General features: G+C 40.3%; 1 pseudogene across 1 annotated transcript; it reads left to right on the forward strand.

The window, feature by feature from the left end:
* The first annotated feature begins 670 nt into the window (after nt 1-670).
* On the forward strand, nt 671-16,009 carry LOC309641198 (lysosomal dipeptide transporter MFSD1 pseudogene; annotated as a pseudogene). The gene has a single exon. The product of its transcript is annotated as a lysosomal dipeptide transporter MFSD1 pseudogene (transcript).
* The last annotated feature ends 416 nt before the right edge of the window (nt 16,010-16,425 follow it).

A 16,425-nucleotide genomic window follows, 5' to 3' on the forward strand; every position in this document is an offset into this window, starting at 1 on the left:
ACAGTGACTAATTTGATAGTTATGTTTGAAAATATTTTCAAAGAGTTTTTGAAAGTCTTAGTGAAGTACTTAAACTTCTCCTTTTACTTCTTAATAGACCTGGTCATTTTATTCAGAAAAAAGTTCTCATAGGGAAGTCACATTACATTTACTTAATTGACTTATCCTGTTAAAGTGTTTGTTCAGTGAGTCGATCCATTATTACAGATCCTACCGGCCTATCTGACATCTATTGGTTCCTTCTGGAATACTAATTTTAGTGGCTTATTTTTGTATAGTATAATTTTAAAAATTAATAGCAGTTTAGTGTTTTCGTCTATAAACTGAAGGCTCCACATGTTGTCACTTTTTAACAAGTATAGTTGGCATATGCAGAAATATATATATATGTAAATATACATATACACACACGGTAATTTGTACTCTGTCATAATTCAACAAGACAGGATTGAAATTTGCTTTCATACAGTATATGAAAGGCAATATTACTGAGCAAAGTGTACTATAAGTAAAATGGAGATGGAGTTATACTAATTAACAAATTATTCTCAGGCCTTTGAGCAGCCTCTATTCATATATGAAATACTGTATCAGCTCAAGTCCATGACATCTCATACCACATATGGAGAGTATGTGTGGGATTGTAGGAACCCATTCTGATATTTTGTATTAGATTTTACAACACAGCTACTACTTCAGATATTTGATCAACAACTCCTGTGGGTTGACAAACCTAATAACATCCACTTTTCTGTTTGAGACTTCTATAAGTTCAATTTTAGAGAGTTCACCCTTAGAAAAAAAACACATGTGATATAGGAATTAAACAGGATACTGACCAAAGGGCACACTTGTTCCTTGGCCATAAACACTCCCTTTCCTCAATGAGAGTTAAAAGTTGGAGCCTAGAATGCAGGTGGAGATTACAAATACTAAGAAGCATTAATCAAAGCACACATGGGGGATGTTGGCACTAATTCTTTATGTTACTGGTATGAATATACATCACACCATTAACATAAAGAATTATGGGAAAAAATAGAAATTTAGCACCACACCTAGAAAAAGGATCAGTACTGATATACAGCCTCAAGACTACATGGGGGACTCCCCTGGTGGCACAGTGGTTAAGAATCCACCTGCCAATACAGGGGACACAGGTTTGAGCCCTGGTCCGGGAAGATCCCACATGTCGCGGAGCAACTAAGCCCGTGTGCCACAACTACTGAGCCCGCGTGCCACAACTACTGAAGCCCACGCACCTAGAGCCCATGCTCCACAACAAGAGAAGCCACCGCAATGAGAAGACTGAGCACCGCAACAAAGAGTAGCCCCCGCTCGCCGCAACTAGAGGAGGCCCGCACGCAGCAACGAAGATCCAACACAGCCAAAAATAAATAAATATATTTTTTAAAAAGACTGTATGGGAATAATAGCAATAATTGACTGCTTATGATATGCTAAGCATTTCCCTAAGAGATTTGTAAGTATTATCTCATTTAATCCTACAACAACACTAAGATCAATCTTTGTAACCCTGTTTTACAAATGAAGTACATAAGGGTACTAAGTGTATGACCTTCTCCACAGTCATACACTTAGTACTATTGAAGATGGGACTCAAACTGAGGCAACCTACGCCCAGACCCTGTGCTTTATATGAGTTACTATACTGCCTCTCTATTTTCCCTCTTGGGTCTTTGAAATTATGTATCACAGATTTCTGACTATGTGATTGAAGTTGTGGGGAGGAAGAAGAGGAAAAAGGGGGAATGCTTAGAGAAATACCTAGTATAAAGACATTTTCCTCCTCTGGGGATTTGAGTGATGTTATTACCCTAAGTAAAAATTGGGAACCAATGTTACTCAAATATTAGTAAATACATATCCTGGCAAAATATGCTTCCAGCTGTTCAAGCTAACTGCTTTTTTTTTTTTCGGACTGGCTTTTTCAGAGCATTCATGATATTTTTAGCTGTGTTTCCCATATGCATAACAGATTGAACAAGAGGCTATTGCGTTAATAATCAACCAACTCTCAATAATTAGCCACTTGCTTCAACATCAAATGTATTTCACCTGCAGTATGTAGACCTGAGAATTTCTAAAGTGTGCTTGCAAGGTTCATCAAGTTGCCCAGTGCCACAATCAAAAACACGCGCTTGACCTGCAGTAACTGCATGTTTCACGTATACGTGTATTCTCTGCAAACTGTTTTCTGATCACTTGAGTCCACAGAGTGGTTGCAACTATGAAAAAAGCACCCCTGGTAAGACAAACTTCCTAAAGGAAGGAAAACAGATCACTTCTATGAGTAGGGTATCATGTCATCATTAATTCAACAAATGGGTATTGAGTACTACTTCGTAGTACAGGTAAGGAGGATACAGTAGGAATAAACACAGACCCTGTTCTCAAAGAGCTCAGTCTAGTTTATAGAGTAGGCAAGAAAATCAGTATTATGATACACTGATAATTCTTATAATCAAGAAGGCAAAGACATTGTTAGAGCCCAGCAGAGGCATTTAGATGAAAGATAAAGACAAAGTGTATAAATCACACCCTGGGGTTGGATAGGGAAATGCTTCCAGAATAAAGGGCACTTGAACCAAATTTAAAAGACTGGGAGATTTTTATCTAGGTTTACCCTAGCTAAAAGGAATTCCAAATCCAGAGAACATAATCAACAACTGTCTTTAGAAAATTGTATCAAAATAGCAAACTACAGGTCGGTTGGTGTGACTGAATGACAGTGTACATGTGGAGGTGTGGTGAGTGATGGAGCTGGAAAGATCTGCCAAAGCCTTGATTCCAAAAGCTGCTTGTCCTCATAGATGCTTACTCTTTGATGCTCACATATCCCCTTTGTTAAAGATAAATTAGTATATGACAAAGAGCATAAGTGGAAAACAACTGCACAGGTTCTGACGAAACATGGTAGACTGAACAAATAGAAGATTGAATAAACGAAACTCCACTAATATAAATGGACTAAAAGAGAACAGTTACTAAATAAAAAGTGAGTGACCCACCAGACAACTAGAATGACTAGAACAGCAAATGAGAGATGTTAACAAAATTTTGGAACATGGAAAGCAAATGAATGGATGGTAACCGATTTAACAGATCTGAGACAGCTGAATACATTCAGAGGATGAACAAATAGGACCCATGACCAGTTGTACTGCAGAATCCCAGAAAAGTACAGGGATTAGAGGCAAAGAGTGTTTATGAAAGTGGCTATGAGGGCTGGGGCAAGTACCACTCCTGCACCTTGGAAAAAGAAAGTCTGCCATGGAGAATGCAAACCAAACGGCATAGTAGAGGGAGGGCATGAAGTACCATGTCACAAACAAAGGGATGATGTGAAAATCTACATGTTGAAGGGTGGTAGTCCTAGGCTTCGGGGATGCTGGCCGCCAGACTTATACCTCAAAAATAGGATATGAAAAGATTCATCTCTGGAGAAATTAACTGGACCAAGAAGGATGTTTAAACTAATACTTAAAAGACTGGCACAACTTTGAGTAGCATGAGTAGGACATCCCAGGCTGACAGTACAGCTTGTACAGATACACAGTCATGAAGGGGTATGGCAAGTCTCAAAAGCTTCAGCATGTTTGACCAATGGAGTGCATGGTGTGAAGAGTGAGAAATGATGGGGACAAGTACAGGCCCACCCATTAAAGTCTTCTAAGCTAAGGAGAGGTCACTGCATGTTACTTATACACAAGAAGGGAATTTCCACAGAAGAATGACATGATCAGATTTAGAAAGACAATTCTGGTTGTAGTATAAAAGCTAATCAGGGTGCAGGTAGAATGTAATAATGAGAAACCAGCTAGGAGACTGTGACTTTCTTATCTCTAGGAGGAAAACTAGACACTGAACCAGGGCAATTGTAATATTATAGAATAGAGAGTCAGGATTCCAGAGACATTTATAAAGTATGATTGAATATATATGTATAACTGAGTCACTCTGTAGGCAGAAATTAATACAATGTCATAAATCAACTCTATTTCAATTAAAAATGTTTAAGAATAAAAAAAAATAAAGTAGGATTAATGGAATATTTTTCTCAACTGGATGTAAGGGAGAAAGGTAAAGCAAAGAGGCACGGATGAATCTTCTGTTTCTAGCTTAGGAAACAGGAATGGTGATGATGTCATTAACTAAAATAAGGAACATGACAGAACTAATCCCTCTGACAAGGGAAAATAACGTAGTCAATTTTGAGACACAATGTTTAAGTTACCACCAGACATCTAGGAAGAGAAGTTCTATAGAAAGCTGGAAATTATCTACAATTCAGGAAAGAACTCACCTAGAGGTACAGATTTGAGTCAAATTTTTTAAAAATCAAAAACTCTGAATCAGCACAACATGCATAATGAAGCCACGGTAAGGACTGAGGGCATACAGAGGAGGGAAATGCACACCACCACTCCCAGGACTCTTAGCTCCATGCCCGGGGAAAGCATCACAAAGCTATCGGAGCGCGCTCTCTTGCTAAACCCAAAGAGGATTCCAGAAACCTTCTCGGTATTGCTCCCCCAGCATCCACTACCAACCAACCAGAGTTGGCACTTGAATTAAAAAAACCATTTGTCTTCCTGATGCAAAGCCAGAGAAGACAACCAAGGACTGGACTCTGAAGAAAAGGTTCTTAAACATCTTCCACCAGCTTCCTGTGTGTGTGCTGTTGTGAGTATAGGTGAGAATGTGGTGAGAGGATACTGTACATTCATGTGAACCAAACCTTAAAGCATGTCCACATCCATAGGCTTAGCTAACCTTCTTTCTCATTACTGAGTAATGAGGCCACCTGAACTACTGCCCCTCTACAATCCAGCCTCCACATTGCAGCTAAAGCAGAGATTTGATTGTATCACCCTCCACTCTCACCCCTGCTATTAAAACCCCTTTACAGCATCTACTTGCTCTTAAAATAGAGATGAAGATTTTTCACATGGTCTACAAACCTCACTGGGTTTAGCCCCCGACTCTCCAGCCTATATTGTACCATGAGCCCCCGCCATCCATCCCCAAACTGCCTTCTGTACTGCTTCCCTCCACCACAGGCGTTTGAAGATGCTGTCTGCCATCCGGAGGACTCTTGCCACGAGTCTCAGCTAAGTCCTAGTCATCCTTTAGGCCTTGGCTTTAATTCCACTTCCGCGGAAGCCTTCCATCAATGCTCAGGTATCATCACAGCACCATGTGCCTTTCTTGCAGAGCACTTACCAAAGCTGTAGTTTCACGTGTCCACGTGCCCTGTTTGATTGGCTTTGGTGATGTGAATTTTGATACTGTATTTTCACTCTGGGAAAATATGCCTATATGAAGTACTTGTTAAGATTTGACTTCCATTTTGAAATAAATTAATATGGTTTAAACAGACAAGAAATGATACTTGGCAAATACTATGACGTATATTTCAATAGCCATTTTAATTCCATCAGAACGATTTCATCATTTCCTAGGAAATTTGCAAACTATTACTGAATAAATAGTCACATTACTTCCTGAAATCACGTGCAGCTGGAAATCCTGCTGGCTCCAAAAACAGGAAAATGAGAAATCTCTTCTCTCCTTTAATTGGATTTACACACTGCTCTTCAAAAATATTACAACCGTTACTGTCCTCAGCATTGTCTCAAGAGTCATTAAGAATCACATTCCCATTTAGTTTACCTAGCTGTGGGGAACACCTCTTACTTCCTGCCTCTGAGTATCCCTTCTCTATAACAGGTTTTAAATTAAGACCACAAAGCTACTCTAGCCCCTTATCTATAGCAACAACATCCATTTGTGCCATTTCTTCCCTTAATTCTTCCTTAAGTGAAAGATGGGCACCACAGAGTAGAAGCTACTGTCATGGTAATACATGACTGCGAGCATCTTCTTAGCTGGTGAGTAATATACAGCACTGGCCTTCTGATGCATTGCTGACCCAAGTTAACCCAGGAACTATAATGGGGTCCCATTAATGAAAGCACTACATAAATTGTACAGTCTTTCAGCAGCCAAATCCAAGGAGAAACACAAGTTTCACTTGGGCGCTGTTGTCTTAGTTACACATGACAACTCCTGGATACAAACTGTGCTCAAGGCAAAGCTGTGAAACACACACACACACACACACACACACACAGTCTCACACACTGCCCATATATCATCCGAAGCTCCTTAGCACTTGGTCTATACTTCCATATACATCTTCACCTTCACTGCCCCAGGCCTTGTGATTCACCCTAGTTACTTAGGCCACACCCAGCTTCACTTGAAGAAAAACAAACAAACAAACAAAAGCCTCAGTCAAAACAACCTACCTGGACTTCTACTTTCTTGGCATATGCTTCAGACCTGGGCCCCTCTAGCCAAAACAGGCTGTTTACCTAATAAACTAATTTGTACTGAGGTATTGAGTTACTAGATTATGCATTTCCCATACCATATGCATTTGAAGCTTATTAGGTGAAGCCAGAAATGACAGTACCTTCAGTTAAGTGACCACTGGTGGGAATTTGGGGGAAAGAAAAGTCATCAAAGGATACCAGCTTAGGAACTGGCTATCCATTTGTTCCACCCACACGTATGTATTCACCTTGTTAAACATCCACTAAGGAGAAAACAAGGGATAGCAGATAAGAATAAATCCTAGTTGCCAGAATTCCATTCAATTCAGTAACTGAATTGATACAGTCCCTGAATAGGGTCCCTATTTTCAAGAATCTTACAGTCTGGGGTGCTTGGGTATGTGTCAATCTTGAAGTCAAAGGCTCTATAACTTACATCCACTAGAATATATGCTCCATGAGGGCAAAGACCTCCTTTTGGCAACTATCAATTCAGTGTCTTGCACTGAGCTCATTAAATAGTTGGTGAATGAATGAATACTAGTAGTATGGTCTTGCAAATGTTTCTTAGCCCATTTTCCCTTCCATGAAATAGGAAGGACAATATTCACTTCACAAGACTTTTATGTAGATCAGATGACACAGAGATGGATTCCTTTGGCACAGAGAGCTTGCAACATATAAATAAGCCAGACCAGCATACAAGGACATAGACTAGATTAGGAAAATTGATAGTGGAACAGCAGATTTGGAACAATCTGTGTTGAGAGAGCTAAAAATTAACTATACTCTCACTATATAGCTAACCAGGGAGGCGGTAAGAAAGTAAAGGACTGAGTCTTAAATTAATTCCAGATATCCCACAATAATCAAAATATGGTGATGGGGCATCACATGTGATATGTGATCCTTAAAATAGTCATGATAATATAATACTGCTGAGGATCCAGAACATTCTGTTTTGTCCCCAGCTCTCACAATGCTAAAAAGTCATTAATTAATTCTGTGTCCTGGTTATCATTAAAGAGGTTCTAACCAACTAATGAGTTATTTAAGACCAGTAAATATGAAACATGGGAAAGAGAAATGAAAAACTTTCTCCAGGGCTTTGCTTAACTTTGAAATATGTCTCCATTTTTAACATAGATCATAACTGTCCCTCTCCAATAAAGATCCGAACAAGTAAGAATTTATTTCCAAGGTGATTTAATAGTTAATGAATATATTACTGTATTAGGTACTATGTCAGACACTAAATCACGTTATTTTGAGTCGCTGTCTCACAAAATCTAGTCTGTTACACAAAGTCTTGCCATCCAATATACAAATACTTTGAATTGTTCCTCCAGTAGGAGTAAAAGAAAAATTGTACTGACTTATTACTGGGAATGTGTGAAATACTGAGCCAGAGCTTGGTAGCGCAGTCAGTACCCTTCAAAGAGCGTTTCCTCCCAAATGACAGAGGATACTTCATGGGGAGAACAAACCTCATTAGCACCAGAGTTTAAACCTGTGATTAGCTGTTGAGCCCATAAGATTTGTGACCATGAAGCATGTTGCTGGTTCTCATCTTGGAACCTGAGAACAAAAGCAGTATTTGAACACAGTACCTACTGTTTGACCTGTCTTTCATTCCAGTTCCTTAATTATAGCCCCATGGAGAGAACATGGTACACTTATCACTAAGCTATCTGGTCATCATAAAATACATCCATTTGATCATTCAACACACATTAATTAACCACCTATTATGCCCAGGAACTTGACAAAGATAAGCAAGATAAGACCTTGTGAGGGACACAGACGTGGACACAATTGCCTTACAGCATTCGAAGTGTGACCACTGCAGAACAAAGTTGAATGGAACATAGACCATGAGGGTCAACAAAGTCATCAAAGAAGTGGTGACAACTGAGCTGAATATTAAAGAATCAAAAGAATATTTTTCAGCCACAGGTGATAAAGGGGATCATTCCAGTCAGCAAGAAAAGTATTTCAAAGACACGGATTGAAATAAGCAAACTGATTTTGGGAACACCGAGTCACCTGTCCCCAACAGGCGGAGCAAGAGGAGACAAGAGAGGTAACTGAAAAGGTGGATTAAAGCCAAATCATGAATGTTCTTTATTAATTCATAAACAAATATTCATTGGGCATTTAACTATTTGCTAGAAATTATCCTAGATAATGTAGGCACATGGCAAACAAAATCCCTGCCCTAGAGTCTAGCATATGCTACACTGAAGAATTTAGACCTTAGTTTGAAAGCAACAGAGTTAAGCAGGAAAAACAGCACAAGCAGATTTACAGAGGTAACTCTTTCGACAGTGTGAAGAATGAACTGGAAAAGAGGAAACTAGACACAGTAAGATGAGTCAGAAGGTTACTTCAATAGAGCAGATGAGTCCTGCTTCTGCTATGTCTTCCATGAAACATCATGGTCCTCTCATACACGTATCTTCATCAGGAATCTGTAGAGAATATTCATTCCAAAATGTCATTATTACTTGACTGAGTCCTCACAAGAGATGTGAGTTTTTTCTCAAACCTTCAATTTCTACACAAAGAATATATTTTTGTTAGAGCCGCATCATCTTGCACCACTAGCTACTATCAGTCATTCTGACTCATTTCTTGAACTTTTAGTTGCTCCAAGAGAACCTCATTTTGTCCAAGACAGTTGAGACAGGGCCAAACAGACTAAAGCCACTTATAAGGGCCCAGTGAAGTCTCAATTTCCAGAGAACCTCCAAAAGAACAGATGAATCAAGACTCCTGGAAGCTAGAGAAGAGGAACTAGAAACCGGTTTCCTTCCTCTAAACCATGCTTCCTGAGGTAATTAGGACCTCCCAGATCTATGAACTTCCACAAACTCTATCCATTTCGTATGTATCCCAGAGTCTCAAGAATTGCCCAAAGCCTTGAGATTCATGTGAGAGAGCCCTAGAAATTTATTCTTTTGTCTATGGAACTTCACACATTTACATTTATTATTTCATTTGCTCCTTGTAACAATCAAAGGAATAAGGCAAATCATATGTAATCGGACCCATTTTAAAGATGGAAAATCTAAAACCAAGAGAGAGCAAGACTTTGACCCAAAGGTATATGCTAGTAAGTAGCAGAATCAGAACTAGTATCCAGAGACTGACTCCATATCCACTCCTGGACTACACTCTTTGCTTTACCTCCATAGTGCCTCCTAAGCCATCAGTCATTGCCTCTCTCCTATCGTGCCTACACGTCTGCAAAACAATTCCTTGCTCTCCTAATGTTGATAAATAACCTCCTTTTTGTTAACCTAGACTTCATGAAGCAATCACTCTTATTTTGTAAAGCTCAAAGCCATCTATATTAACCACTAAATAAAATCTCTTTCCTTTAATGATGCCCTTCATCTTCCTCTCCAACCTCCTCAGAGCTGCTGAGAAGTTGAGCTCTAGTCAACCCACATCAACCCCAGTAAGCTGCAGGCTATTTTTAGTTCAAGACTGACATATTCAGGCAGCAAAAAGAGCCAGTGAGACGCCAAACTCCGTATCCACCCTGGAAATGAACAAAAATGGGAAGCAAGCTGGCTGGTTCGGTGTCCCTTCAGATTTATTATAAATTGTCCGAGAGAACTTGGTGAATTAGCAGCGAATCCATTCAAGGAATGCTTTGCCTCGGCCAATCCTGGAGCTGACTCTGCTAAAGCTAGGCCGCCTGAGTTCTTTCAAAAATATTACTTTCACATGAAGTCCACACAGCTCAACCACTGCTGCCAAGAACAAGGCCCAGAAAGCACAGTGGCAAGCTTGGTGCTGGTCCCACTGTGCAGTTACACGAGGTGAGGGGCAGCATCTGAGAGAGGAAAAATCTCCTAAGTAGGAATCAGAAAATCTAGATTCCTGACCACTTATGAGCCACGTGACACTGAGAAAGTCGGAGCGTGTGGCCTTGCCTGGCAGCCTCTTCAGGATTCCCTCTGCCTTGGCCACACTGAACCCCTTCACCCAAAGTCACACCCTTCCAGGAGTAGCCTGCATACAATGACTAATCAAGGGATAAAGGACTGGAAATTCTGGCCCAATGTGAGGCATCTCTGACAGGACTTTTCAGCTCCAGAGCTCCCCATGGGGTCAGCAGAGGCTGCCAGCCTGGGCCTATATCTAGCTGGGCTCCTCACCTGCCCAACCCTTATAGGTCTCACCCCAAGGAAATTCCCTAATATACAACCGTAACAATAACCCCTGTCTCAGAGCGTGAATCCTGGAGAACCCAACATGCAACACCAATAAATCAACGTCATTGACACTAACAGTGAACTCCAACAAAATGACACCTCTAACAAGAATCCTCTGAAAATAAAGTTCCTTTATTTAGGTGAAGAAATCTTCACAAACCATGCAAAGTCACACCGGTGCTGTAGGGTTAGAGAAGATCTCTGCTAAGTTCCTGAAGAACAAAAAGACAAATAATCGTAATAAAATGCAGTTCTGGTTCAAGGTGGCAACGTAGAAAGATCCTGAACTCACTTTCTCTCATGGATACACCAGTTCTACAGCTACATATGGAACAACTACCTCTGAAAAAACCTAAAGGCTGACAGAGCAATGACTACACATCAGACCAATGAGAAGAAAACCATATCGAAGTGGAAACAGAAGAGGAGAAAATAGAGAGGAGAAGGCCAGAAGATGGTGACACAGCCACAAACCAAAGAATACCTGGAGCCACTGGAAGCTGGAAGAGGCAAGGAAGGATCTTCCCCTAGAGCCTTCGGAGGGAGAACAGCCCTGGTGACACCTTGATTTTGGATTTCTGGCCTCCAGAACTGTGAGAAGGTAAATTTCTGTTGTGTAAAGGCAAAACATTTTAAAATTATATTAAATTAAATATAGCCTTCTGCTTCCATTTCTTCACAATTGAGTGGAAGCAGATCCTGGATGCAATCATGGAATCAGAGAACTGTTTTCTCTCCCCTCAGCGGCTTTAGCTTTCTCTACAATCCCCCTGGATTTGGTCCTGTACTACCGCCAGTGCCTGATGCCTTCCTCCTCTCCAACCCCCTCTTTCATATCAGTGGGAAAATAAGAGGACGCCAAAAGCCTGTAACTGTCTCAGACATATCACTGGAATTCTATTTCTTGGTTGACAGATTCTGATGGTGGGCTCTGTGATAAGCATTCAGATTCCCTTTTCAGGGCTGAAGGGCTTATTTCCCAGTGGCTGTAAGAGCTGCTGGCAGATTCCTCAACTCTCAGCCCTCTCCAGGAAATGACTTCAGCTGAAGACAGCTGCATCCCCCATAAACAGAAGCCCATAAGATGACTAGTCCGTACACAAGTTTACTGACCCTCTCACCCCAACTCGGGGCAACTCTGCAGGGCCCCCCAGCTTCTGAGCTCCCCGTGAAGTTGGCTGAGGCTATGTGGAGACTGCATCACAGCCCAATTTCTGCCTCTGCCCAATGCCTCTTCCTTTCCTTCCCCAACAAATACTGGGCCCCTAATAAGTTCCCTGCACACTAATGTCTGTCTCAGAGTCTGCTTCAGTTAGTACCAGTACCCTCTGAGAAAGCAAATATGAAGATGAGATTTTGGTATTTCAATACTCTCTGGCTGACTAGCAATGAGAACCCCATCACTGGTGGTGGATCTCAGGTAACTCCAGGTCCTCCTACCTGCCCTCCACCTACTCAACATGGACCAGAAGGAGCCAGAAGAATATTATAAAACTAGATTCTAAGAAACCTGGATCGAAGTAGACAGTGCAATTGTTATTTTCACCCGTGGTGAACTGGGATGATACACCAGTGGGAAGAAATGGTTTAGCAGGTGCAATGTACCAGGACTTGGAGAATTTGAGGAAATAGACATTCTAAGAAAAATATAATTAGAGCAGTTTCTGAGAATTTATGCTCTAGAGAAAAAGAATGAAAGTCTGGTGGTTACAAATCATTAATTAAAAGCTATATGTGAAATAAAGTTGGGGGACTCATACTTGCTGATTTCAAACTTACTACAAAGATACAGTAATCAAGATAGGGTAGTACTGGCATAAAGATAGACATATAAATCAATGGAGTCCAGTAATAAATTCATACATTGATAGTTTTTGAAAATGGTACCAAGTCTATTCAATAGGGAAAGAATAGTCTCTTGAATAAGTGATGTTGGGACAACTGGATATCCACATACAAAAGAATAAGGTTGAACCTCTAACTCAGAATATACAAAAATTAACACAAAGTGGATCAAATACTTAAATTTAAGAACTGAAACTATAAATAAGTTCATCTGTATCATTTTTTAAGATTCCACATATAAGCGATATCATATATTTGTCTTTCTCTGCCTGGCTTACTTCACTCAGTATGATAATCTCTAGGTCCTTCCATGTTGCTACAAATGGCATTATTTCATTCTTTTTTATGGCTGAGTAATAACTCAGGCACAGAAAACAAACTTATGGTTACCAAAGGGGAAGGGGGAGAGGAATAAATTAGGAGTTCGGGATTAACATTATACACACTACTATATATAAAAAATATATAACCAATAAGGACCTACTGTATAGCACAGAGAATTATACTCAGTATCTTGTAATAATCTAACAGAATGAATCTGAAATAGATACATATATAACTGAATCACTTTGCTGTACAACTAACACAACATTGTACATCAACTATACTTCAATAAATAAATAAAGAACTAGAACTATAAAACTCTTAGAAGAAAATATAGGGGCAAACCCTCACGACCTTGGATTTGGCAATGGTTTCTTAAACATGAAACCAAAAGTACAGGCAGCAAAAGAAAATTAGATAAATTGAACTTCACTAAAATGAAAGATTTGTGTGTATCAAAAGTACACTATCAGGAGTCACTGTCGTCTCTCGGTCTCCCGTCGGCCCGATGGAGGAGGAGGAGGAGGAGGAAGCGAGGGCGCTGCTGCCTGGTGGCCCCAACGAGGCCGGCAGAGGCGCCCCCGTTACCCCCCCTGCCCCCGGGGCGCTGCCGGCCCTCTGCGACCCCAGTCACCTGGCGCACCGGCTTCTGATGCTGTTGCTGATGTGCTTCCTTGGTTTCGGCAGCTATTTTTGCTATGATAATCCTGCTGCCCTTCAGACTCAGGTTAAACGGGATATGCAGGTGAATACCACGAAATTCATGATGCTGTATGCCTGGTATTCTTGGCCCAATGTAGTTTTGTGTTTCTTTGGTGGCTTTTTGGATAGACTGTGTATTTGGAATACGATGGGGCGCCGTTATGTTTAGTTGCTTTGTTTGCGTTGGACAGGTTGTTTTTGCTCTGGGTGGAATATTTCACGCTTTTTGGCTGATGGAATTTGGAAGGTTTGTGTTTGGGATTGGTAGGGAGTCCTTAGCAGTTGCCCAGAATACATAAGCTGTGAGTTGGTTTAAAGGCAAAGAATTAAACTTGGTGTTTGGACTCCAACTTAGCATGGCTAGAATTGGAAGTACAGTAAACATGAACCTCATGGGATGGCTGTACTCTAAGGTTGAAGCTTCAGTGGGTTCTGCTGGTCACACAACCCTTACGGTCACACTTATGATCGGGGGTATAACATGTATTCTTTCACTAGTCTGTGCCTTGGCCCTTGCTTACTTGGATCAGAGAGCAGAATGAATCCTTCATAAAGAACAAGGAAAAACAGCTGAAGTTATCAAGTTAACTGATGTGAAGGACTTCTCCTTACCCCTGTGGCTCATATTTATCATCTGTCTGCTATTATGTTGCTGTGTTCCCTTTCACTGGACTTGGCAAAGTTTTCTTAACAGAGAAATTTGGCTTTTCCTCCCAGGGAGCGAGTGCTATTAACAGTATTGTATATGTAATATCAGCTCCCATGTCCCCAGTATTTGGGCTTCTGGTGGATAAAACAGGAAAGAACATCATCTGGGTTCTGTGTGCAGTGGTGACCACTCTTGCTTCCCACATGATGCTGGCCTTCAGGCTGTGGAACCCTTGGATTGCTATGTGTCTCCTGGGACTCTCTACTCATTGCTTGCCTGTGCATTGTGGCCAATGGTGGCATTTGTAGTTCCCGAACATCAGCTGGGAACTGCATATGGCTTCATGCAGTCCATTCAGAATCTTGGGTTGGCAGTCATTTCCATCACTGCTGGCATGATATTGGATACTTGGGGATATCTGTTTTTAGAAGTTTTCTTCATTGCCTGTGTTTCTTTCTCACTTTTATCTGTGGTCTTACTCTACTTGGTGAAGCATGCCCAAGATGGGAACCTAAATTATTCTGCAAGACAAAGGGAAGAAATGAAACTTTCTCATGCAGAATGAGAAGTTTAAATGACTGTGTCATGAGAATGGGCTGCACACATCATTGGTTTGAAAACTTCCATTTTTTTTTTTTTAATTTAGAGTTTAGTCGTTAGGAAAAATAATGGCCTGGAGAATTATTATATTTATATTTTGAATACATCTATTTTAAAGTATAACTGTGAGGACTATTTTAGTCTGTGTCTTTTGTATTGCTGAAGAATTCTGCTTTGGAATAGGCTCATCAATGATGAAGTTTAGAAAACTGCATCTGGTACATGCAGGTGATTTTGAGTAAGGACAGTAAATAATGGAAATCTTTGGATCTTGTAATGAGATCATTTCCACAAAGTGTATCTTAGGAATATGGCCTTTTCTTTATCTTAAAGCAAAAAAAAAAGTTTTTGAGGGGGTAGAAAGGATATTTTATATAGAATAAACAATGGCATTTTAATAGGCATTCCCTTTTGTAATAGGGAATATTTGAAAGATATTTTTATGAAGTCTCATTTCCACAAATAGCAGATTGTGTTCTGCTCTCTTTAGTTACCAGAAGTTGCTGAGCAGTGACCCTTTTGAGCTTCTTTATTTCTGTTACTGAGGACCCTAATCCCTTAGGGACATAATTTTGTGGTATAAACTTTCTGTATGGTTTTTCTTATAGTCCAATTAATTACTAAAAAACGTCCTGTAAATTATGATAATTGCATATCTACAAGGATAAACAAACATTGCAAAAGAAAAAAAAAAAGGTACACTATCAGAAGAGTGAAAAGACAAACCACGGAATGGGGGAAAGCATTTCCCAAACACATATCTGATAAGGGTTTAATATCCAAAGAACGCCTCAATGACAAAATGACAATCCAAGTAAAAAATGAGCAAAGGACTAAGACATTTTTCCAAAGAAGATATACAAATGGACAAAAAGAACATGCTGTCTTGAGTCATTACGGAAATGCAACTCAAAACCCCAATGAGATCCCACTTTACACTCACTAGGTGACTGGTCAAAAATACAAACAATAACGAGTGTCGACCATAATGTGGAAAAATTGGAACCCTCCTACATTGCTGATGGGAATGTAAAATCATGCAGCTGCTTTGAAAAACAGTCTGGTAGTTCCTCAAAAAGTTAAACATAGAGTTACCATATGATCCAGCAATTCTACTCCTATGTGTATACCTGAGAGAATTTAAAAATATACGTCAAAAAAACTTGTACATGAATGTTCACAGCAGCATTATCTGTAACATCCAAAAGGTGGAGACAACCCAAATGTCCATCAACTGATGAATGGATAAACAAAATATACTATATCCAAACAGTGGATTATTATTTAATCATAAAAAGGAATTGAAGGGTTTCCCTGGTGGCGCAGCGGTTGAGAATCTGCCTGCCAATAGAGGGGACATGGGTTCAAGCCCTGGTCTGGGAAGATCCCACATGCCGCGGAGCAACTAGGCCCGTGAGCCACAACTACTGAGCCTGCGCGTCTGGAGCCTGTGCTCCGCAACAAGAGAGGCCGCGACAGTGAGAGGCCCGCGCACCGTGATGAAGAGTGGCCCCCGCTCGCCGCAACTGGAGAGAGCCCTCGCACAGAAACGAAGACCCAACACAGCCAAAAATAAATAAATAAAAATTAAAAAAAATTAAAATTATAAAAAAAAAGGAATTGAAGTACTGATACATGCTATAATATGGATGAACCTTGAAAACATCCTGAGTAAAAGAAACCAGACACAAAAATCACATATTTCATTAAAACTTAT

The sequence above is a fragment of the Balaenoptera physalus genome (genome assembly GCF_965194825.1).
Source record: "Balaenoptera physalus genome assembly, chromosome: 13".
NCBI lineage: Eukaryota > Metazoa > Chordata > Mammalia > Artiodactyla > Balaenopteridae > Balaenoptera > Balaenoptera physalus.